Below are 23499 nucleotides of genomic sequence, written 5' to 3'. Positions count from 1 at the left end.
TTTGTATGTTTCCAGGAATTTATCCTTTCTCTAGGTTTTCAAGTTTTTGAGTATATAGTTGTTCATAATAGTCTCTGATGATGCCTGTTCCTGATTCTATCTTGGTAGGTTGTATGTTCGCAGGAATTTATCCTTTCTCTAGCTTTTCAAGTTTTTGAGTATGTAGTTGTTTATAATAGTCTCTGATGATGTTTTGTATTTCTGTGATATCAATTATAATGTTCCCTTTTTCATTTCTTATTTTATTTTTTCTGGTCTCCCTTACTTTTTGTTTTGTTGATTCTTTGTTGGCCAGGCTGGTCTCAAACTCCTGACCTCAAGTGGTCCACCCACTTTGGCCTCCCAAAGTGCTGGGATTATAGGTGTGAGCCACCATGCCTGGCCAAGAAAATCAGTTTTTTTAAGAGCTAATACACACCCACATATACAATTCTAGTCATGCATTTTTCTAGTTTATATTCCATTTAATGTAATTAGTTTTTCTAGTCTATATTCCATTTAATGCTGCTCTGGTCTTTTCTTCTGCCAATTTTGGGTTTAGTGTGATCTTGCTTTTCTAGTTTCTTGAGGTGCATCATTAGATTTGTGATTTGTAGTATATATACGTTTTGAAGGTGGGCATTTAGTGCTGTAAATTTTCCTGTTAACACTGCTTTTGTTGTGTCTCACTTCTCACTGCTTTTGGTATAGTGTGTTTCATTTTTTTCTGTTTCAAAAAATTTGACTTTCATGTTAATATCTTTGTAGACCCAGTGATCATGTGTCGCAGTAAAACTCCGGCTGAGTAAGACAAACAGACCTTTGGAGACCAAAGATAACTTTTATTTAATTTGGGCACCGGGGCCGACAGCAGGCTCACACCCAAAATGGCTGCCAACCCTGACAAAGAGTGCAGGTTTGCTTATGTGTCATTTGAGGTGGGAAAACAAGGCAGGATACCCATTTCAGACAAAGACGGTAAATTATGTAACCTGTGACAATTCTAAGAAAGTTTACAATTTAGTTATCTTGACCAGTCAACCTCGAAGCTGAACAGAGCTGGGGTAAGGGAAAACAGGAATTACAGAAATATGCAGGGGTCTGGAGGCAGGCGATAAGCTTTGGAAGGTTGAGATAAGCTCAGCTGCAACTTGTTAGCAATGTTGGGAGGGGCTACTTAAATTTCTTATCCTATGTGTAACCTATACTTAATGTTAACTATCACCTACGTTATGTTTATTATTTTCAACTTTATTATTTATTTTATTTTCCTTCCATATTCCCCCCTTTAAAAGCTTTCTTTTAAAAGAAACTATTATTAGAAAGCTTTTACCTGTTTCCTGATGATGCACATGATGCTAACATGGTAGGACAGAGTCAAAGGCCTGTCAAAAGGCAATTCATCTGTTTGCATGGGGAGTTACTTTGCCGGTGTATCTGCTCTTAGCGTCACTTGTCTTCTTTGTGGGAGCAGACTGGCTCTCTGGCCTAATTTTTCTCAGCCTTTGCTGTCCTCCCTGTGGCTGTGCCTGTCTTCTTAGATTGTTCCTATCTTTCAGGGAATCTTCCCCATCATTGACTAACCAGCCATCCACCTGGGGGGCATGATTTTTGGTGTCTTCTCTAGAGAGAAGCACGAGTAAGCCAGCCAGAAGCTGAACTTAGTATTTTCTATGGCGTTATTTGCCTGTGCCTAAGTAGAAGTCAGATTACACTTCAGCAAGTTGTTTTTATAAGTGATGTCTAAAGCCTAGCTCTTCTATCCCATACCTATACATGTGTGTTTTATAATCCATGTAGAAGGTAAAGAGGGTGAGGTATGGGAAAGGAAGCTACTTTAGAGAAAACCTATGTTAGTTTCATAATTCTCTACCTTCTCATGAGATGAGCTTTCTTCTGTGGGTAATGGCTGATACTTAGTGCCATTATTTGGGGGGTGGTGTAGTGGACTGTATGTTCCTAAACAGGAGAGGCAATAAACAAGGGAGTATTAGACAGCTGCCTAATAGAAGTATTACATTTACTATGAGAGTCTTGAATCCTCCAAAAGATGAAAAGCATCCACCAAAAGGAGTCTGGGGTCCAACCTTTCCAGATTTGTACTGGAATGTGAGCTAACTTTCTCACTTTGGCAGTGATTTCATAACTGCCTACCTGTTGTCATCCACTTCTAAACAGCAGTTAATGAAGTTAAATTTACTACAGACCCCTTCTGAATCCAGCAGATAATCTAATGCCAGTCTGTTTTGATAAACTGCATTTCTCATTCTCTGTAGGTTTGTACAGCCAATAAATCTAAAGCTTTAGATATTTCTTTAGTTATAATTTCTAATACTGCTTGTAACCTGATGATGTGATTAATCATGTAGATGGGAGTAGAGTATCCCCATGATCTGTCTTGCACCGAGGTGGCCAGGCCATAATAATTCATTTTTCTCTCTGCTGTATCTTTCCAATCCTCTATTTCTACATCTTTTACTGCTCCTTTGTTTTTACTTCTAGGCTCATTATAAATAGGATACCCTAAAGTTTCTCCTTGTTTTAAGGGTAACAGGAAGAACGATGTTTTAGTAACACCTAATACACAAGCACCTGTCTGTTTTTCTGGCAACTGCCTGTAGGTTCCTGACCACAGATCCAATAGAGGCCTGCAGGTGCTTACCATGTGTTTGGTGCTTCTGTTGATACCAAGAGTGATTTAAAGAAGGGAACCTGGAAAATGGGATAAAACGAGATGGCCTTGAGCAGTTTTTACCCTTTTTATTTTCTCTCTGCCATAGAGTTTTTCCTGTAGTTTCATTGTAGTATTGTTGCCCTAAACAAGCTAATTTGCCTGCTGGGTGTGTATAGGTAGTCCCCCAACGAGGTATGCAGTGTCTTCCTATAATAGAAGACTTTAAAAGCCAAGTACTAGAGCCAGTAGGGATTAATTCTGGAGCATTTGTGGCAGAGAGAATTAAAGTGTGGTTGTCCTGGGGAAGCAATTCTTTTGCCTCCCAATGCCATCTATCCTCCATGTCAGTTCCTCTGCATACATACCATGAGGTAACTCCTAGATTTCCTGCTATATTCTTAGCTAACTACACAAACAGATTTTTAGTGGTAAAGGATGGCTCAGGAACTACTTCATTAATATCTTCAATGAATGACTTGAAAATTTTAAATCGTTGCTGAGGTTTGTGAGCTTGAGTCTTTTTGACAATATAAAAATATATGGTGCTGTCGGTAGCCTGCACCCTGGAATATTTAATGCCTAATATCTTTAGCTTAGGATCTGCCTCCTTTTCTGTGGCTTCATCACTGTATCCAACTGGCACTTTAGTGCCTATTGCCCAATTAGGTGAATCTGATTTGAAATAAGAAATTCAATGAGGCTACAGGAATTTCCTCTTACACAATTGTCATAGTTATACCAATCTATGGAGAGGTTTCTGAAGAAATGTATGTCTTGAGACTGTCGGATATCACTAATCCAGTATGGGATATGACTGGTTACAGTCAACTTTCTTTTGGAGTCAGGAATGTAGCAACCAGTTTTAAGGAGTGTTCTTGTAATCTGGCAGGCATCTAAATACAGATACACACTGTGTTTATTGGTGGGGGGTATCCAGGTTGAATTGTAAAGAGTTACTTTTTCAGACCTTTCACAAATGTCAAACCAAGTTCCAGGTAGAAGTTTGGGGTCATAGCAGACATAGGGCTGATTATCACCAAGATCACACATGAAGTAGTTTGGTTATATATACAAATTCCTAGAGAAGTTCCTAGTTGCTTATAATGGGTTTGCCTAGGACATTGTTTGCCAGCATCTGTATTGGCAATTCCAGGTGGACCAGGTGGTGGGCCTCTGGGTGGACTTCTTAGGTGCCAGTTGTGGTAGCAGTGGATTGGGTGGGTAAATGAGTTTTTGAACCCCTAGGTGGTCAGTGTAGTGTGTGCAGTGATACTAGCACTGGTAGTATGTTCTGCTTCCTATGTTTGTGCACTTGTGTTGTCAGTGATTGCAGCTGGCTGTGTGGGCTGGACTTCAGGCCTGTAGGTAGAGGTTATAGGTAGGCAACTGCTGGAGGTAGTTAATAGTGGAAGTGTATTTATGCCCAAACTGTGCCCCAAGGGGACTACTTGGATGCCTCAGATAGTGAATTGTATTATGCAATTCCTAGGTCCCTTGACATCTTCATTTTCAGAAGTGGGAGAGGGGGATAATGCTGGGCAGAGCCAGACTGATCTGACACTTCATGATCTTTGTGGTTGTGTACAAATTTTAGGATTTTGTTTTCTATTTTTGTGAAGACCATCATTGGTATTTTGATAGGCACTACATTGAGTCTGTAGATTATTTTGGGTGAATGTGGAAATTTTTTTTATTTGGTGTGTCTTTTTCAATTTCCTTCATCAATGCCTTTAGTTTTCATTGTAGAAACTTTGAGTTTAGTAATATTTATTTCTAGGTATTTTATTTTTGGAGCTGTTATAAATGGAATTGCTTCCTTGATCTTTTTCAGGTTATTTGCTATTGCTGTATGTAAATGGTAATTGTTACGTGTTGATTTCATTTTGTGCAACATAACTGCATTTGTTTATGAATTTCTGCAGTATTTTGGGGGGAGTGTTTAGGTTTTTCTGTAGGTTCATGTCTTCTGTGAATAAGGATAATTTGATTATTTTTTAATCATTTGAATGGGTTTTATTTCTCTTTCCATAATTGCTCTGGCTATGACTTTTCTGCGCTATGTTGAATAAAAGTGGCCATCCTTAACTTTTTCCAGATCTTTGAGGACAAAATCTTTGAATTTCTCTCTGTTTGGCATCTGTTAAAGCAGTTACATGGTGTTTGTTCTTGACTCTTTTAATGTGATGCATCAATCACATTTATTACTCTTTTTTTTGTTTGAACCATTGCTGCATGCAGTAGATGAGTCGTCTTTTGGGGAGATTATGATGACGAAAAAGATCATGTTGAATGTTCTTTTTGTAGTATTGCAGAACTGAGTTTGCTAGTATTTTTTTAAGGAGTTTTGGATGTGTTTATCAGGGAAATTTGTGCACGCATCTGTGTTTGTGTTCTGATTTTGGTAGCAGGATGTTAGCTTCATTGAAGAGTTTGGAGAAATTCTCTCATCTTTAATTTTTTTGAAGTAGCTTGAGTAGAAGTGATGTTAAGTTCTTCTCAAAATATTTGATAGAATCCTGTAGTGAAATCATCAGGTTCTGGCTTTTCTTTAATGGGAGACTATTACTGCTTCAATCTTGCTACAATTTATGGATCTGTTCAGGATTTCTCTCTATGATTTAATCTTGGTAGATTGTATGTGTCCAAAAACTTAATTATTTTCTACAGGTTTTCCATGTTGTTGGTACACAGTTCATAAAAGCCTATGATGAGCCCTTGAATTTCTGTGGTTTCAGTTATAATGTCTCTTTTTTTTTCCTCTCTTATTTTATTTGTATTGGTCTTTTTTCCTTTTCTTTTAGTCTAGTTAAAGGTTTGTCAATACTATTTTTCAAAATAGCCATGTTTTTAGGCTGTTCAAAAATATTTAAAAAAAAAAAAATCCCTCTGTCAACCCAGTTGGAGCATAGTGGCACAAGCTCTGCTCACTGCAACCTGCACCTCTCTCCCAGGCTCAAGCCATCCTTCCTCCTCAGCCTCCTGAGTAGCTGAAACCCCAGGCACATGCCACCATGCCCAGTTAATTTTTTTTTTTTTGTATTTTTGTTAGAGATGGGGTTTCACCATGTTGTCTAGGCTGGTCTAGAGGTCAATTGATCTGCCCACCTGGGCCTTCCAAAGGACCAATATTACAGGCATGACCCACATTGCACTCCAGCCTTATAAACAAAATTGATAAAAACCACTAGCTAGACTAATGAAGGAAAGAATAGAGAAGATCCAAATAAGCACAATCAGAGATGATAAAAGAGATCACAATTGATAACATAGAAATAAAAAAGGTCATCAGAGATTGTTATGAATGTTTATGTACTCACAAACTAGAAAACTTGGAGGAAATGGATAAATCCCTCAAGGTACACAACCTCCCAAGATTTAACCAGGAAGAAATAGAACTTCTGAACAGACAGTAAGGAGTAGCAAGATTGAATCAATAACAGCAAAATCTTTCAACAAAAAAAGCCTAGGATCATATGGATTCACAGCCAAAATCTGACAAACATACAAAAAATAACTGTTACTAATCTTTCAGAAACTATTGCAGAAAAATAAGGAGGAGAGAATTCTTTGTAATTCATTCTATGAGGCCAGTATCACTCTGATTTTAAACCAGGCAATGGCACAAGAAGAAACTACAGGCCAGTATTCCTGATGAACATAAATGCAAAAATCCTCTACAAAAGACTAGCAAAATGAATCTATTAATGTATTAAAATGATAATGTTCTCAGTTAAGTTTCGGTGCCACAAAAGGAATAGCACTTGAATATAAAATTTTCTTTTTTTCTTCTCAGCAAGGCAATTTACTTTTATAGAAGGGTGCGCCCTCACAGATGGAGCAGTGGTGAGCGCATACCTGAATAAGGGAGGGGAATGGGTTCTTATTCCTGACACACATGGCCCCTGCTGCCCTGTGGGCTAGGATTAGACCTCACAGGCTAAACTAATTCCTATTGGCTAATTTAAAGAGAGTGACAGGGTAAGTTGATTTGGCGGGAAAAATGGTTATGACAGAGCAGGAAATCGAATGAGTCAGGGTGGAGAATGAGGCAGGGCAGATCAGGTAATCGGAATGAGGGTGGAGCAGGTGATCCACAAAGGTTGCTTTATGAGGAAGTTAAGTTTAAAAGTAGAAGGCAAAGAATTGAACATACTGACATATTGACTCTTTGAAGAGAAATTTAGAACTCATATCTAACAATTATAAATGGTGATCAGGTGGGATTTACCCTAGGCAACCAAGGATGGTTCACCATACACAAGTCAGTAAGTATGATACATCACATAAGCAGAATCAAGGACAAAAACATGATTTTCTCAGTAAATGTGGAAAAAGCCCTCAGTGAAATTCAGCATCCCTTCATTTTAAAAATTCTTAATAACTAGACATGAGGGAACATACCTCAATCCACAATAAAGGCTGAATATGACAAACTCACAGCCAACGTCCTACTTATTGAGAAAGAATTGAAAGCATTTCCCCAAGAGTTTGGCCAAACCAAAGACGCCACCTTTCACTGCTGTTATTAAAAATAGTTCTGGAAGTCTGTGCCAGAGCAGTCACGCAAGAGAAAAAAAAATAAAGGTATACAAATTGGAAAAGAGGAAGTGAAATTATCCTGGTTTGCTGGTGATACATTCTTATGTACAGAAAATTCTAAAAATTAAAAACTCTTAGATTTGATAAATGCATTCAAGAAAGTTGCAGGATATAGAATTAATAAACAGAATTCAGTAGCATTTCTGTATAACAATAGTGATCTAGCCAAGGATCACATCAAGAAGACATTGCCATTTACAATAGCAACAAAAAAAAAAATAGAATATATTTAACCAACGAGGTGAACGATCTCTATAAGGAGAACTATAAAATGCTGGTTAAAGAAGATGACACAAACAAATGGAAGAACATCCCATTATCCTGCGTTAGAAGAACAAATATAGTTAAAATGACTAACTGCCCAAAGTAGGCTTCAGATTCAACACAATCCCTATCAGATTATCCATGTTATTTTTTCACAGAATGAGAAACAGTCTTAAAATTCATTATGAAATCAAACAAGCCTGAATAGCCAAAGCAATTCTAAACAAAAAGAACAAAGCTGGAGGTATCATATTACCTGACTTTAAATTACACCTTAAGCCTACAGTAACCAAAATATCATGGTACTTACATAAAAATAGGCACATTAGGTTGCTGGAACAGAATCAAGAATCTGAGAATGAAACTACATACCTACAAACCAGCTGTTATTAGACGAGGTCAACAAAAGTATGCTTTGTGAAGATGACACCCTATTCAATAAATAGTGTTGGGAAAATTGGATAGCCACATACAGAGGAGTGAAACTGTACCCATACCTTTCACCATGTACCAAAATTAACTCAACATGAGTAAAGACCTAAACCTAAGACTTGTATTTATAAAAATTATAGAAGAAAACTTAGGACAAACTCTTCTGAAGATTGTACTAGACAAATAATTTATGAGCAAGTGCAAATGCACCAAAACCAAAAATAGAGAAACAGGACTTAACTAGAATCGAAAGCTTCTGCACATCGAAGGAAATAATTAGTAAACAGACAACCTACAGAATGAGAAAACATACTTGGAAATGATGCATCTGACAAAGAGCTGATACCCGAGATCCACAGGGAACTTAAATATTACAAGTAAAATACAACTCCACGAAAATTTGGGCAAAGGGTATGAACAGGCATTTTCCAAAAAGACACGTAAGCAGCCAGGAAACTTGAAAAAATGTTCAACATCACTAATCATCAGGTAAATGCACATCAAAACCACAATAAGATACCATCTTCCCAAGTCAGAGTAGCCATTATCAAAAAGTCAAAAAGCAAAATATGCTGGTAAGTACATGTTAAAAAAGGGAAGGCTTATATACTGTTACAGAAGGTCTGTTTGGTTTAGAGAGCAGTTTACCTGTGATGTTTCTTTATTTTCTGTTTAGATGATCTGTCCATTGCTGAAAATCATGATTATGTGGCAGTCAGTCTTTCTCCTTAGGTCTGTTAATACTTGTTGCATAAATCTGAGTGCTCCAGTTTGGGGTGCATATATATTCGTAATTGTTATATTCTCTTGCTTTATTACTACCCTTGTCATTGTGTAATGTCCTTTTTTACGTTTCTTTCCCGCTCTTGACTTAAAGTCTGTTTTACCTAATATGAGTAAAGCTCCTCTTGCCTCCTTGTTTTCCGTTTTTGTGGAGTTTCTTTATATTTTTGTTTCAGTCTGTGAGTATCTTTATAGGTGAAGTGAGTTTCTTGTAGACAGTATATTGTTCAGTGTTTTAAAAAATCTGTTCAGCCACTGTGTCTTTTAATTGGGTAATTTAAAACACTAAACAGTCAGCATTCTTATTGATAGGCAAAGGTTAACTAAGGCAATTTTATTATTTGTTCCCGGTTGTTTTGTAGATCATTTGTGTTTTTCTCTCTTACTGTCTTCCTTTGTAATTAAGTGATTTTTCTCCAGTAGAATGTTTTGATTTTGCAGTATTGATTTGTAGTCTACATGTACAGCTTTTTGCTGTGTGATTGCCAGGAGATTTACAGAAAAAATTTGGTAATTTTAACAGTTTATGTGATTGCAAAGAAATGGCGAGTTACAAAAACTACAGTTTAATATTCCTGCCCTCCACATTTTGAACCTTGGACATTACAGTTTAATTTTTTAATATTGCCTCTTCACTTGTTGTAGCTATCATTGTTTTCAGTAGTTTTGATTCCATTTTAGTGTCCATACTGAGATAAATGGTTTATTTACCCCAATTACAGTGTTCGATTTTTCTGAATTTGTCTTTTTTTTTAAGCCAATGAGCTGAATGCCTTCAGATATTTTCTTTTACACATTACTCTCCTTTTCTTTCAAGTCGAAGACTTTTTTTTTTTTTTTTTTTTTTTTTTAGCATTTAAGACAGTTTTGTTATTTAGGAATTTCCTCAGCTTTTGTTTATCTGGAATAGACTTTTCTTTCTTTTGTGTTGGAAAGATACCTTTTGAGTAAGGTAGTTGTGGTTGGCAATTGTTTTCAGCTCTTTGAGTCTAGCATCTAACTCCACTGCAGAAATCTGCAGGATTTCTGCTGGGAAATTTGCTTAAAGTCATATTGGGGCTCTATTGAATGCAATATTTCTTTTTTCCCTTCATTTTGAGCATTATTTTGCTTTGTTTTGAGTTTTGATAATTCGATATTGATGTGCCTTGGGTAGTTTGTTTTTGGATCAAATTTATTTGGTTACTGCTGAGCTTCTTTACTTGGTGGTGCCATGTGTCTCCAGCATTATGGAATTATTTTCTTAAATACACATGCTAGGCCTGTCTCCTTCAGGAATGTTTATTATGTGGAGGCTTTTTTTACATGATAGTTACCCATAATTCTTGTAAGCCATCTGTTTTTGCACCTTTGATTGTGTAACTTCACATGGTCTTTCTTGCTGCTTGGTAATTCTTCCTTCATTTCTCAAAGTCTGCTTTTGAAAGTGTCTGATTATTTTTTTCTGTTCAGTTATTGCATTGTTTATTTTTAGTATTTCTGTTTGGTTTGTTTTTTTATTTATGTCAGTTTTCTTATTTTTTTTTTCCTGGCTTGTTGTCCAGATTTCATTTACTTTTCTTTCTCTGTTTTCTTGTGATTATCTGAACCTCAAGAGGATTATTCTGAATTCTCCATCTGACACCTTATAGATCTTCACTTCTTTTGGGTACATTGTTGGAGCATTGTTGGTTTCTTTTGGTTGTATCTGTTTCCTTCAGTTTCTGCAATCATTGTGACTTTATGCAGATGCTGCATTTTTGAGGAAATAGCCTCCTCTTCTAGTTTTTGCAAGTGTTCTTTGGTGGTTTAGACCTTTACTACTTAGTATTGCAAATTAAACACTGGACTGTTTTCTTTTCCCGTTTTGGAGAAGACTTATAGTGAGCACCAGAACTAAAACACTGGACAGGAACAAACTCATTGCCCTGTAGGTAGGTGGTTCCTAGTTTGGGGAACTTACAGTGAATAGAAAGTATTACATGTTGCTGCAAAACTAAATTGCTGCCCTGTTATGTTCCCATTCTGGGGAAGACTTAAATAGTTACTGGAACTTAATGCTGACCTTTTGCTCATTTCCAGAGGAGGGAAAGACTGCTTTGAATATCAAGGCCCTGTGGAAAATCTCAACAGAAATTTGGACCTTATTGCATATTGTGCCCCTTATAGTACTGTGGTGCCAACTGGTCTCTTTAATGTGTTTCTCCTTCTGTTTGGAGTTCAAAGTATTCACCAAAATTCTTTCACCAGTCAGTGTGGTCTGCAATCTGTTGTTTGTCCCCAATTCATTCCAGGTGGGTCAGCCTTTCTGGCACTCGTAGTGGCTCTTGTGGGATAGGATCAAAGTGTGTTTTCTGTGAAGATTCTGAGATAGTAGAGGATGTAGAATGTTCACATCCACTTTCCTCCTCTCACCTTCCAAACTGTGGTTCTGGGGACGTTTTTTGAGAGTATTTATGCTCGCTTGGGAGAGAGGAGAGCACAGTCTAAAACAGTGATTTTCCTTGCCAGTTGCAGAATGTGGTTTTAATTAGCATTTTATTTGTGACTAATGATATTAAACATCTTTTCATGTGCTTATTTGCCTCCTTAGTGCATTTTTTGTTAATGTGTATATGTGCTTTAGTGAATTGTCTTTGTTTTGCCTACATTCTAATGAATTGTTTTGAAACTGTTGAGTTTTAAGAGTTATGTATTCTATTTACTAGTATTTTGTGGGATATGTGGTTTGTGACTACTTTCTCCCTGTTTGTTTTTTGTCTTTTCATCCACTGAATACTGGGTCTTCTTTAAGTACATTGGGATAGTATTACTTTTGATAGTCTATAATTTCATGAATTTGCTTTTCACTTTGATGTCTGGAACATAGTTTTCTTTTTGTTAGCTTTTCCTATGTTTTTAGAGACAAGGTCTTAGTACATTGCCTAGGCTGCTGTTGAACTCCTGGGCCTAGGCAGTCCTCTTGTCTCTGTTTTTTTATTTTTTATTTTGGAGATGGGGTTTCTCTCTGTCACCCAGGCAGGAGTGCAGTGGTGCAGTCTCCACCCACTGCAAGCTCTGCCCCCCCGGGTTCAAGCGATTCTCCTGCCTCAGCCTCCTGAGCAGCTGGGACTACAGGCACCCACCACTGCGCCCAGCTAATTTTTGTATTTTTAGTAGAGACAGGATTTCACTGTGTTAGCCAGGATGGTCTTGATCTCCTGACCTCATGGTCCACCCGCCTCCAAAGTGATGGGATTACCGACATAAGCCACCATGCGCAGACTCTGGTGGTTTTTGTTTTGTTTTGTTTTGAGATGGAGTTTTGCTCTGTCACCCAAGCTGGAGTGCAGTGGCGCAATCTCAGCTCACTGCAACCTCCACCTCCTAGGTTCAAGCAATTCTTGTGCCTCAGCCTCCCAAGTAGCTGGGACTATAGACATGCCCCTCCATGCCCAGTTAATTTTTGTATGTTTAGTAGATATGGGGTTTCACTGCATTGGCCAGGCTCGTCTCAAACTCCCGACCTCATGATCTGTCCACCTCGGCCCTCCAAAGTGATGGGGTTACAGGCATGAGCCACCACATCCAGCCATTCTCTCTATATATTTTTAAAGCAGGCCTTCTTGTGTAAGTGGGTGAATGTGCATAGTGAAGTTTCTAGTGGAGTTTGTTGATACTCTCTTTAGGGTTAGGTGAAAGCTGGACATTGTTATCTTTTAGAGCATGAGGATGTAACTGAGGTGAGTTCTCTTCTGGGCTCTTCTGATGGAAGGGAAGATTGGGGCAATCAGAATGCCAACTATGGTCTGCCCAATTCTGCCTGGTTCATCTAGTAGTATGACACAACTTCCTGTTGGGCCTTGCTAACAGGTATAAAAAAAGAGGTTGCCAAGTTCCAAATAACTTCAGTGCCCCTGTTCTTTTCTCCCACATAAATAAGGCTTATCTTTCCACAGGGCCCTCTTTATAATATTCTGTGGGTGAAATGGAGTACTGCCTACTTTCACTAGATGGAGATATACAATTAACAACAATTTCATTATTTACTGACACCATCTGGTTAGAAAAATCGGAGCACTGCCTAGTTCAAATGACGAAGGGGTGGTACATCAGCTTTTTGTTCGGCCTTGACTAAAATACCCTCTAGTGGAATCTGTGTGCCATCATCTGCTTCTACTTTGCAGAGAATGAAAGGTTTACTCATCTCTTTGTTGATACTCCAGAAGAATCCAGAGTACCAGTTCCCTTTGCCAGCAAAGGATGGAAGATAAGCTTTTGGCTTGTTCTGCTGACAATACTCTGCTGGGAAATTGTGGTATGCAGTCTGCTTCCTAGTGGTAATTGGGATAAGAATATCAGTGTCCTTCTTAGCCCTGTTATGTCTGTGTGTGATGGAGTGTAGGAGAATGCAGTTGTACTTTTTTACCCCTTGGTTTCTGGCAGTGTTGTGGATAAGTTTTCAGTTTTTATGCCATTCTTTTCCTGGTGTTTTGGCTAGGAGTAATAGGATTTTTTTAGTGACCTGGGTTGGAGCCTTCAGCAATACCCTGTCTGTAACATATAGAAGGCAACAAGGAAAGACTTGCCATATTGTCATTCTTTGAGTCACAATGTCTGTATGCAGTCCTGCTTCTGGTTTTATCTTAAGAATTTTGAGATGAGTCCTGAAGAGTACTCAGTCCTCATACTAGTAAATCCCAAACACTTAGGTGAGATCTTGAATTCACTGCTCTGTATGTGCATATTTTTCCAGTCTGTTTGATGATAGTAGTTATGGATCTTGGTTTTGTAGACATTGTTCTCTCTGGTTCTTTCAATAGCGTTTTCCCTAATATTGGTAATTTTCTTAACAAGAGTTTAAACCACTTCAGATCTCTGAAGTTGCCTTTGTAGCTCTCTACATTTTAGAATTCTGTCTCAAGATCTCTTAGTTACATTGGTTTCCTTAGACTCACAGATCTAGTTCTTCATCTAAGCAGTCTCCATGGTTTCACCTGCTTTATCTTGTGTCATTGGTATTGTCATTATGGAGTTTATATCAGTTGTTTTTACTTTTCATTCAGAGATACTATCTTTCTTAATTCATATACATTATTCAACTTCTATTTAATGATTCTTTTTTCCTGTTTTAGTTTTTTTGGGAAAACCAAGAAGTCTTTTAGTACCTGTCTTTTAATATCCTTCTTTATTGAACTTTGTCTTATTTCTTGAAATCACTTCTAGGCAAATGAAGCTAGTTGGATTTTGATGTGTTCATTTTATTCTATTTTCATACTGCCTTCTACTTATGCTCGGTTTCTTTTTTTTTTTTTTTTTTTATTTCTGAAGTATTTATTGATCATTCTTGGGTGTTTCTCGGAGAGGGGGATATGGCAGGGTCATAGGATAATAGTGGAGAGAAGGTCAGGAGATAAACACATGAACAAAGGTCTCTGGTTTTCCTAGGCAGAGGACCCTGCGGCCTTCTGCAGTGTTTGTGCCCCTGAGTACTTGAGATTAGGGAGTGGTGATGACTCTTAAAGAGCATGCTGCCTTCAAGCATCTGTTTAACAAAGCACATCTTGCACCACCCTTAATCCATTTAACCCTGAGTTGACACAGCACATGTTTCAGAGAGCAGGGGGCTGGGGGAAAGGCCATAGATCAACAGCATCCCAAGGCAGAAGAATTTCTCCTAGTCAGAACAAAATGGAGTCTCCTATGCCCACCCCTTTCTACACAGACACAGCAACAATCTGATCTCTCCTTCCTTTCCCCACACTTCCTCCCCTTCTCTTCAACAAAACTGCCATCGTCCTCATGGCCCGCTCCCGATGGTCGCTGTCTCTTCGGAGCTGTTGGGTACACCTCCCAGACAGGGCAGCCGGGCAGAGGCGCTCCTCACCTCCCAGACAGGGCGGCTGGGCAGAGGCGCCCCTCGCTTCCCAGACGGGGCCGCCCGGGCAGAGGCGCTCCTCTCCTCCCAGACGGGGCGGCCGGGCAGAGGCGCTCTTCACTTCCCCGACGGGGCCGCCCAGGCAGAGGCGCTCCTCGCTTCCCAGACGGGGCCGCCCGGGCAGAGGCGCTCCTCAGTTCCTCCCAGACCGGGTGGCAGCCGGGCAGAGGCGCTCCTCACCTCCCAGACGGGGCGGCCGGGCAGAGGCGCTCCTCACTTCCCCAACGGGGCGGCCGAGCAGAGGCGCTCCTCACTTCCCAGAGGGGGCGGCCGGGCAGAGGCGCTCCTCACTTCCCAGACGGGGCGGCCGGGCAGAGACGCTCCTCACTTCCTCCCAGATGGGGTGGCGGCCAGGCAGAGGCGCTCCTCACCTCCCAGACAGGGCGGCCGGGCAGAGGCGCTCCTCACTTCCCAGACTGGGCGGCCGGGCAGAGGCGCTCCTCACCTCCTAGATGGGGCGACCAGGCAGAGGCGCTCCTCACTTCCCAGACGGTGTGGCGGCTGGGCAGAGGTGCTCCTCCCTTCCCAGATGGGGCAGCCAGGCAGAGGCGCTCCTCACTTCCCAGACGGTGTGGCAGAGGTGCTCCTCCCTTCCCAGATGGGGCAGCCAGGCAGAGGCGCTCCTCACTTCCTCCCAGATGGGGTGGCGGCCAGGCAGAGGAGCTCCTCACTTCCCAGAGGGGGCGGCCGGGCAGAGGTGCTCCTCACTTCCTCCCAGACGGGGTGGCAGCCGGGCAGAGGCACTCCTCACCTCCCAGACGGGGCGGCCGGGCAGAGGTGCTCCTCATCTCCCAGACGGGGCGGCCGGGCAGAGGTGCTCCTCATCTCCCAGACGGGGCAGCCGGGCGGAGGTGCTCCTCACTTCCTCCCAGACGGGGTGACGGCCGGGCAGAGGCACTCCTCACCTCCCAGACGGGGCGGCCGGGCAGAGGCGCTCCTCACCTCCCAGACGGAGTGGTCAGGCAGAGGCGCTCCTCACTTCCCATATGGGGTGGCGGCCGGGCAGAGGCGCTCCTCACTTCCCAGATGGGGCAGCCGGGCAGAGGTGCTCCTCACTTCCTCCCAGACGGGGTGGCAGCCGGGCAGAGGCGCTCCTCACCTCCCAGACGGGGTGGCCGGGCAGAGGCGCTCCTCCCTTCCCAGACGGAGTGGCCAGGCAGAGGCGCTCCTCACCTCCCAGAGTGGGCGGCCGGGCAGAGGTGCTCCTCACTTCCTCCCAGACGGGGTGGCGGCCAGGCAGAGGCGCTCCTCACCTCCCAGACGGGGCAGCCGGGCAGAGGCACTCCTCACCTCCCAGAGTGGGCGGCCGGGCAGAGGCGCTCCTCACTTCCCAGAGTGGGCGGCCGGGCAGAGGCGCTCCTCACTTCCCAGAGTGGGCGGCCGGGCAGAGGCGCTCCTCACTTCCCATAGGGGGTGGCAGCCGGGCAGAGGCGCTCCTCACTTCCCAGATGGGGCAGCTGGGCAGAGGTGCTCCCACTTCCTCCCAGACGGGGTGGCGGCCAGGCAGAGGCGCTCCTCACCTCCCAGACGGGGCGGCCGGGCAGAGGCACTCCTCACCTCCCAGACAGGGCGGCTGGGCAGAGGCGCTCCTCACCTCCCAGAAGGGGCGGCTGGGCAGAGGCGCTCCTCACTTCCCATATGGGGTGGCAGCCGGGCAGAGGCGCTCCTCACTTCCCAGACGGGGTGGCGGCCAGGCAGAGGCGCTCCTCACTTCCCAGATAGGGCAACAGGGCAGAGGCGCTCCTCACTTCCTCCCAGACGGGGCGGCCGGGCAGAGGTGCTCCTCATCTCCCAGACGGGGCAGGCGGGCAGAGGCGCTCCTCACTTCCTCCCAGACGGGGTGGCAGCCGGGCAGAGGCGCTCCTCACATCCCAGATGATGGGCGGCCGGGCAGAGGCGCTCCTCACTTCCCAGATAGGGCGGCCGGGCAGAGGGGCTCCTCACATCCCAGACGATGGGCGGCCAGGCAGAGACGCTCCTCACTTCCTAGACGGGGTGGCGGTGGGGCAGAGGCTGTAATCTTAGCACTTTAAGAGGCCAAGGCAGGAGGCTGGTAGGTGGAGGTTGCAGAGAGCCGAGATCACACCACTGCACTCCAGCCTGAGCACCATTGAGCACTGAGTTAGCGAGACGCCGTCTGCAATCCCAGCACCTCGGGAGGCCGAGGCAGGCAGATCACTCGAGGCCAGGAGCTGGAGACCAGCCCGGTCAACACGGCGAAACCCCGTCTCCACCAAAAATACAAAAACCATTCAGGCGTGGCGGCGCGCGACCGCAATCCCAGGCACTCGGCAGGCCGAGGCAGGAGAGTCACAGGAGCCCAAGGCAGGGAGGTTGCAGCGAGCCGAGATCCCGGCAGTACAGTCCAGCTTCGGCAACAGAGGGAGACCGAAAAGGGAGAGGGAGAGGGAGGGGGAGGGGGAGGGGGAGGGGGAGAGGATTATGCTCGGTTTCTATTTCTCATGGTGAGGGTTGAAGTTTTTTGTAAAATAAGGTATATAGTATGAGCTGTTTTTAAGAAAAATATTAAGCAAATTATAATAAATCTGAGTGGATATTTGAAAATACGTTAGTTATACTTGAATAAGAAATTTGGAAGATGAATTAGGAAGAAATAGAAAATGTTCTAGGCATATAACATTTTGGCAAGCAGAAGTCTAATTTAAATGGTTGACATTTTGTGACAAATATGTTGTTATAATTTTCATTTATTTGTGAGCATGCATATTTCCTGTTTGTTTATATTTTATATTCCTCACACCAACATCTTTTTATGTTATTAATTAATCGATCAAGAGTTGAAATAGTGACATTTATTGAACTACTGTTGTTTCCTAGGTAGAATATAATAGCATTTCTATTAAAAAAAATTGTAATAGACACAGTTGATACGTTGCCCATATTCTCTTTCTCTCTTTTTAAAACTTTTAGATTTGGGGGCACATGTGAAACTTTGTTACATGGGTAAACTCATGTAAACTCACTAGGGCTTGTTCTTCAGATCATTTTATCATCCAGGTATTAAGCCTGGTACCCAATAGTTATCTTTTCTGCTCCTCTCCTTCCTCCCACCCTCCACCCTCAAGTAGATCCCAGTGTCTCTTGCAGTGTTTGATTTTCTGTTCCTGTTTTAGTTTGGTAAGGATAATAGCCTCCAGCTCCATCCGTGTTCCTGCAAGAGACATGATCTTATTCCTTTTTATGGCTGCTTAATGTTCCGTGGTGTATATGTACCACATTTTCTTTATTTACTCTTATAATTGCTGGGCATTTAGGTTGATTCCATGTGTTTGCTATTGTGCATAGTGCTGCAGTGAATATTCACATGCATTTGTCTTTGTGGTACAATAATTAATACCATAAATCATCATTTATACCACTTACATAGTGAGAATATACTCTGGGTATATACCTAATAATGGGTTGCTGAATCAAATGGTAGTTGTGCATGGGTTTAGCTCTTTGAGGAATTGTTATACTGCTTTCCACAATGGTTGAACTAATTTATTTACGCTCCCACCAAGGGTGTATAAGTGTTCTCTTTTCTCAGCAATTTTGCCAGCACCTGCTATTTTTTGACTTTTTAGTAGTAGCCATTCTGATTGGAGTGAGATGGTATCTCATTGTGATTTTGGTTTGCTTTTCTCTAATGATCAGTGATACTGAACTTTTTTTTCCCTATGCTTGTTGGCTGCATATATGTCTTCTTTTGAAAAATGTTGGTTTATGTCCTTTGCCCACTTTCTAATGGGGTTGTTTTTCTCTTGTAATTTAAGTTCCTTATGGAGACCTTTGTCAGATGCATACTTTGAAAATACTTTATTCCATTCTGTAGATTGTCCATTTACTCTGTTTGTTTTGCTTACTCTGTTTGTTTTGCTCTGCAGACTCGCTTACCTTTAATTTGATCCCCCTTGTCAGGTTTTGCTTTTGTTGTGATTACCTTTGGTGTATTTGTCATGAAATTTTTGCCTATTCCTATGTCCAGGGTGCTATTGCCTAAGCTGTCTTCCAGGGTTTTTATAGTTTTGTGTGTTACATTTAAAGTCTTTAATCATCTATGACTTCTGGTAACTGTAAATAGGAAGGGGTTCAGTTTTAGTCTTCTGCATATGGCTAGCCAGTTATCCCTGCACCATTTATTGACTAGGGAGTCTTTTCCCCTTGTTTTCGTCAGCTTTTTTGAAGATGTGATGGCCATAGGTGTGTGGCTTTATTTCTGGGCTTGCTATTCTGTTCCATTGGTCTAAACATCTATTTTTGGACCGGTACCATGCTGTTTTGGGTAATGTATCTCTGTAATATAGCTTGAAATTGGGTAACATGATGCCTTCAGCTTTGTCTTTTTGCTTAGGATTGCCATATTTAATGTTGCACGTATTCTCTTTGGCATTCTCTAGTTCTGGTCTTTGTGAGCTTTGAGTACTTGACATCTAAGTTGGTTTTGAAGTCTCTAGAGAATGCCCAGAAATTCTAGCCTTGCCATGAAAGGAATCCAGGACAGGTGGCCATGAATGTATACAATGTGCTTTTCAAAGGATTCTGCTGTATTTTGGTGGATGGCCCAATGCTTATGATCAGATGTCCTTCTCACCAGATGCCCCTGTCAGAGGAAACCCATCTATAAAGACAGTTCCTCACTGGCAATTATTACTCTTAGTTTCTGACAGTATGAAAATGTGAAAGTGGTATGTATTCAGCAGAAGCAGTGAGCTTCAGTTACCCATACAGCCATTCTGTTGTTCACTTTTAGTACAATATTCAGTAAATTAAATGAGATTTTCAACACTTTATTATAAAATAAGCTTTGTTTTGAGTGATTTTGCCTGACTGTAGGCTAATGCAAATGTGCCTTAGTCTGAGCAATATGGTGAAACACTGTCTCTACCAAAATTACTTAGCCAGGCATGGTGGCCTGTGCCTCTGTTCCCAGTCAGTCAGCAGGCTGAGGTGGGAGGATTGCCTGAATCTGGGAAGTCAAGGCTGCAGGAAGCCATGATTGTGCCACTACACTCCAGCTGTTTGACAGAGCAAGACCTTGTCTTAAAAAATAGAATAAAAATAAATAAATAAATAAATGTCCTAATCATGCTTAAGGTGGGCTTGGCTAAGCTGTGATGCTCAGTAGGTTAGGTGCATTAAATGTATTGCCACACTTTCAACTTACCATGGTTTACTGGGACATAACCCCGTCATAAGCCATGGAGCATCTGTTCTGGCAGAAGCCTTGTGGCTTTAACCAGGGTCTAGTATATTCCTACCAAGACAGACATCTCTAGGAGAGTTTTGACAGGAGGAGAGTTTGGTTTGGGTGTAACAGTCAGGTGAGACAGAGGATGGAGCACCACAATACAAATGAAATAACAGAAATAGTGTATTACAGAGAAGAGATAGCATGCCTTGCAGGGTAGATGGAAAGGGGGAACTCTGGTTGATGCTCAACCCAGTGGAGACAGTGTGAGAGAACTATGGGCCAAAGCCGTTATTAGGACTCAGGGTATTACCCAAGCAGGTTTCCCTCAGTGATTCTAATTAGTGGGTTTAGAGCAAGTTACAGGAGTTCAGGGTGTGACTGAGAGGTGGTTGTGGTGGCATATCTGTGTCGTCCTTGTGGCTTGTAAGGGTTAGTGGGGTAAATCAAGTAGGTTGTGTCTATCTCTTCCATAGGGAAGTGGTAACCAGGAGGCAACTGCTTAAGGCAGATATCTAGATTAACTATATTGAGGAACTGGAAGTGGGAGAAATTAGAAACTGTGTCAAGGGCAACTAAGCCCTGCTTCTAATATGAAAAAGCTCTGCTTATGTTCAAAATGGACGCCAAGGCAACCTAAAATTATAATTTACTACAGGAATCCATCTCCCTGTTTCGTGCTGCAAAAAGAATTAGTGACATCTAAAAACCTGAAAATGTAATGGCTGATGACTTTTCTGAGTTTAAAATATTGTTTTTAGTACATATTGAGCATCATGTGTGATTTCTATTGTATATTGAAAGAGGGGGATGTGTCATTGTTGCAGTGAATACATACTACATAATTATTGTGTGCTCGTCCACCAGTTAGAATGGCGATCATTAAAAAGTCAGGAAACAACATGTGCTAGAGAGAATGTGGAGAAATAGAAACACTTTTACACTGTTGGTGGGACTGTAAACTAGTTCAACCATTGTGGAAGAGAGTGTGGCGATTCCTTGAGAATCTAGAACTAGAAATACCATTTGACCCAGTGATCCCATTACTGGGTATATACTCAAAGGATTATAAATCATGCTGCTATAAAGACACATGCACACGTATGTTTATTGCGGCACTATTCACAATAGCAAAGACTTGGAACCAACCCAGATGTCCATTCATGATAGACTGGATTAAGAAAATATGGCACATATACACCATGGAATACTATGCAGCCATAAAAAAGGATGAGTTCATGTCCTTTGTAGAGCCGTGGATGAAGCTGGAAACCATCATTCTCAGCAAACTATCACAAGGACCAAAAACCAAACACCATATGTTCTCACTCATAGGTGGGAATTGAACAATGAGAAAACTTGGACATAGGAAGGGGAACATCACACACCGGGGCCTGTTGTGTGGTGGGGGGAGGGGGGAGGGATAGCATTAGGAGATATACCTAATGTAAATGACAAGTTAATGGGTGCAGCACACCAACATGGCACATGTATACACGTGTAACAAACCTGCACGTTGTGCACATGTACCCTAGAACTTAAAGCATTAAAAAAAAATTGTGTGCTCCTCATGAAACAAGTGGAGATTATCACAGTGAACTGAAAACTGAAGAGAACTGTTGAATATTTGAGCATTTCTAACTCAAAAATCTAAAATTTAAAATGCTCTCCATAAATTGAAAACTTAAAAATTTCACAGCCAGCCTTATGTGATGTGTCCTAGTCCAAATGCAGGTGCATAACACATAGTTTATTCACCATCCCCAAGGGAAGAAGACACTCTCAGATCCCTTCAGCTGTTACATACCTTTTCCATCCATGCCAGATAAACCCAGATAAGCAAGGCCACAAAGAGTAATAAAATGACACTTGTGTAGCCTGGATGTGCCAATGGCAGGATCTCCACAATGTCCCATGTGGGGCCCAAACCTATATGCACTGTTTTTTGCTTGTTCTCTGCTTAGTGATATAAAGACACTATATCAGAAAAGTCCTGCAGATACCCTTATGGGTAAAAATGGTAAGAAAAAGAAGAAGCATTTATGTTTATAGCATATAAAGTCAAACATAGAGAAACTGAACTGTGATGTAAGTGTGAAACATTTATAGAAGAGCACATAGCATTGGAATGACCACCAATGTGACTTGAAGAAACGGAAGGATAAACTATTGAAGTTATTTGTGGAAAGGATGAAATGAAGTTAATGAAAACTAGGAAAACACTGCGTAAAGCTAAAAACGTACATTTTGACTGTGTGTTGAAAGAGGGAATCTGTCAGTGTTGCATTGAATACATGCCACATAATAGTGTGTTCATCATGAAACAAGTGGCTGTTATCACAGTAAACTGAAAACTGAAGAGAACGGCTGAATATTCAACAAGCTAGTTGCAGAGGTTTAAAAATAACTGTGCTGACATGTGCTAATGTGACAAGCATACATAAATCTGAACTTACGTGGTAGGCAAAAGCTTGTGTACTGTGTTCAGGGAGTGAATTTCTTACCAGTTCATTATTATACTTAACAGAAAGGCATGGATTACCAGCAACATCTTTTCTGATTGGTTTCGTAAATATTTTGTACTAGCTGCTTGTACTCATTGCAGGAAGCTGAACTGGTTGACATCTGCTCTGCTCATCCTCCAGCTGAAATTTTACTCAGAAATAATCTTTTTGCCATGTCCTTTTCTCCAAATGTGACTTCATTAATTCAACCATGTGAGCAGGGTACCTTTAGATCAATAAAGACTAAATATAAAAATTCTTCTTGAATAGCATGCTAGTATGAATGAACAGAGATGTGAGTGTGGCAGGTCTTCAGAAGGAGTTAGCATGAAGAATGATGCTGTGTATGCTGTTGCCTGTATTTGGAATGCAGTGACTAAAGACATCATTGTCTTAATGTCTGGCACAGCTATGCTCTGTGACCGTGTTCAGTGATAATGATAAATAAGGTAGTAATTTTGAAGGATTTTCTATGTCAAGTAAGAAAAAAATGACCTCTCTCTTCCTTAAATACACAAAATAAAGCTAGAAGAATTGTATATCAAGACTTTAACAATAATTAGGCCCTAGTTGTTCTTCTAACAATTGTGAAATAGCCAGAATAGTCTGGTTGAATTAAGTTGATTGTGATAATAGTGATGATGAAGGTGATGTTTTTAAGACTGCAGGGAAGGTGCCTGCAGACAATGTGATGAAAATGTCTGATGGACTTATTGAAGGACTAGGACAGCAGGCATTCATAACAAGAAATCATGTCAGGTTATAAAATGAAAGAGACATCCAAGGCAAAAGCCATTGTGAATCAGGCAGATAATTCTGCAGAAACATTTAACAAGCCATTCAGGCCATGCGTGGTGGCTCATGCCTGTAATCCCATGAGTGTGGTGTGGTGGTGGGTACTTGTAGTCCCAGGTACTCAGGAGACTGAGGCAGGATAATCGCTTGAACCCTGGAGGCAGAGGTTGCAGTGAGCTTAGGTCATGCCACTGCACTCCAGCCTGGGTGACAGAGTGAGAACCCATATCAAAAAATAATAATAATAATAATAAATAAATAATGCAGTGTGTACAGTAAATTTTTCATCAAAATACAGCATCATAGGTGGAGACTGAAAACCTGCTGTTGTTGTTCTTGTTGTTGTTGCAATTTATCAGCTGATACAGTTACATTCATACAT

At 41.6% G+C, this 23499-nt stretch overlaps 1 protein-coding gene across 25 annotated transcripts in view; it reads left to right on the top strand.

Annotated features, from left to right (window-relative positions):
• The window catches only part of LOC129053431 (histone demethylase UTY), a 234424-nt gene that overhangs the window by 37486 nt on the left and 173439 nt on the right, over positions 1 to 23499 (top strand). The gene's annotated exons all lie outside the window — the stretch shown is intronic.

The sequence above is a fragment of the Pongo abelii genome, chromosome Y (genome assembly GCF_028885655.2).
Source record: "Pongo abelii isolate AG06213 chromosome Y, NHGRI_mPonAbe1-v2.0_pri, whole genome shotgun sequence".
Taxonomy (NCBI): Eukaryota; Metazoa; Chordata; class Mammalia; order Primates; family Hominidae; genus Pongo; species Pongo abelii.
The sequence above is the reverse complement of the archived record's forward strand: the minus strand, read 5'-3'. Positions and strand labels throughout refer to the sequence as shown.